The sequence below is a fragment of the Pollachius pollachius genome, assembly GCF_949987615.1.
Source record: "Pollachius pollachius genome assembly, chromosome: 13".
Taxonomy (NCBI): domain Eukaryota; kingdom Metazoa; phylum Chordata; class Actinopteri; order Gadiformes; family Gadidae; genus Pollachius; species Pollachius pollachius.
Genome location: NC_136946.1, coordinates 9,357,192 through 9,359,546, shown reverse-complemented (window position 1 = coordinate 9,359,546; position 2,355 = coordinate 9,357,192). Strand labels below are relative to the sequence as shown.

General features: G+C 68.2%; 1 pseudogene across 1 annotated transcript in view; it reads left to right on the top strand.

The window, feature by feature from the left end:
* Positions 1 to 1,728, top strand: part of LOC307085376 (forkhead box protein O3-like) — a 7,304-nt pseudogene extending 5,576 nt beyond the window's left edge. Inside the window, exon 2 of the transcript in view lies at positions 1 to 1,728. This exon is cut by the window's left edge and continues 117 nt beyond it. The product of the transcript in view is annotated as a forkhead box protein O3-like (transcript).
* Positions 1,729 to 2,355: the final 627 nt, after the last annotated feature.

The following is a 2,355-nucleotide window of genomic DNA, read 5'->3' as shown; positions in this document are numbered from 1 at the left end:
CCCCGGCGGCGCGCCGCCGCCATCGACGGCTGCGGCAAGTACCTGAAGACCAAGGGCCGCATCAGCAGGAAAGCGCGCCGGGGCCCTGGGCCTGGGCCGCCCGCCGCACGGCCAGGCCCAGGGCCAGGGCCCGCTGGCCGGCCAGGGGCTCCAGTGCTCCCCCGAGCACGGCAGCCCCGCGGGGGAAGGCCGGCATGGGGGCGGGCGGCGAGGACTACGACTCCGCCTGGACCGAGCTCCACTCCCGCACCTCCTCTTCCGCCTCCACCATGAGCGGCTGCCTGTCGCCCATCCTGGCCGAGGGCGGAGGCCAACGAGCCGGAGGAGGGGGGGCTGTCCTGCTCGGGCCGCCTCCCCGCGGCTCTACCCCAGCCCCGGTGGCAGCAGCACCCGCTCCCCGGCGCTGGGGCGCGGGCGGCCACTGCCCGCCGTCGTCGGCCGAGCTCCCGCAGCTCACCGACCTGACGGGCGCCATCAGCCTGGACGAGGGCGGCTACCCCCGGCGCCCGCCGCCGCCGCCGCTGCCGCAGCAGCAGCAGCTCAAGTGCAGCAGCTACCCCTACGTGCCGGGCCCCAAGGCGGAGGGCTCGTACTGCGGGCCCCAGGGCTACGGGCAGCCGCCCATGAGCATGCTGCAGCTGCACGGCCCCATGCAGACCATCCAGGAGAACAAGCCCGTGAGCTTCCAGAGGCCCCCGCTGCGGGGATACTCGGAGAACAACGCCCTGCAGAGCCTGCTGACGGGGGGGGCCGCAGTACTGCGGGAAGGACCTGGGGGTCCAGGGGGGCGAGGGCCACGCCCTGATGGCGCAGGGGAGCAACGGCATCCAGAGCCACAGTCAGAGCCGCAATCAGAGCCAGGAGCACGCTCACAGCAACCCCGGCTTGAGCAACGGGCATGGGGCGGTCCACGACCGGATCACGGCGAGCCACCAGAACCACAACCAGGCCCACAAACTCCTGGGCGGCCTCGACTACAGCCACGGGCCCCACAAGGGCCAGTCGGCGCACGGCGACTACGGCCACGAGCACGGCCACGGCAACAAGCTGAGCCCCGGCCCGGACTCCCGCCTCCCGCGGCTGGGCCAGACCCACGGCCACCACGCCCACAACAGCCCCCACCCCGACCTGGCCATGCACAGCGGCGGGCGGCCTCAGGCGCTCTCCCCGCGCGTCAACGCGGCGTCCGACGTGCAAGCCTACAGCCTCAAGGGCCCCGGGCACTACGGGCCCCGCGCCCACCCCGCCACGCCCTCCTGCCTGCCCCCCAACCCGGCGGTGGTGGTGGACGTGCCCCAGGACCCCTGCCGCCTGGCGTCGGCGCCCCACCCCCGCTGGAGCGCCGTCAGCGACCCGTGGCACTCGGGCTTCCCCTACCACCAACCGCACGGCCATCCCCACCACCACCCCCACAACCACCACCACCACCACCACCACCACCACCACCAGGGCCAGCAGGCGGGGCCGGGCTACCAGGCCCACCACCAGCACCCGCACGGCGGGCGGCTGAGCGGCGGCGAGCTGGAGATGGAGGCGGGCCCCCACGGGCTGGACTGCGACGTGGAGTCGATCCTGCTCAGTGACTTCATGGACAGCACGGAGGGCATGGACTTCAGCGGCTTCGACGGCTCGCTGTCGCACGGCGTGGGCGTGGGGATGGGCATGAGCCTGGGGGCCTTTGCGTGCCCACCCCAAGCACACAGCAACCAGAGCTGGGTGCCAGGGTAATAACCCCCCCACCCCCATGTGGTGTCCCGTGGTTGGACCCCCCCCCCCGGTCGCAAGCGGGGACACACATGTGCGACGTACGGACACGCGTAAACAAACACACAGAATACACAAAAAAAACACTTACATCGGAGCAAGGGCCCGGCTGCAGGCGCTGTCGGGGGCCGTTCCCCTGTTGGACTTTTGGACTGACTGTGAATTATTTCAATTATTTTTCTGTTCTGAAGCTTAAGAATAAATATGTATTGTCATTTTGTTCCCTGGGGGAGTCCCTTTAAACCACACCAACCCCCGTCCCCCTCCCCTCTACCCCTGATCGGACTCTGTGAACCTCACGCCATCATCACTCTGTTGTGTTGCTGTCCCCTTGCAAGTCCTCGTCTAAAGCCCCCAGGTCCATGTCCTTCACTCCGCTATTTGGCTCTCCTCCCGGTTCCCCTTTGCTGCCATACCCTCACAGCCCGCAAGCACTTTACAGCCTCTCTTTCTCGCTCTCTCTCTCTTTGTCTCTCTCTCTCTCTTTCTTTGTCTCTCTCTCTCTATCTATCCATCTCTCCCGCTCTCATTCTGATGCAGTAGTGATAACAAAAGGCCAGGGGCAGTAACTGTGGCTTTGCTGTTGTTTTA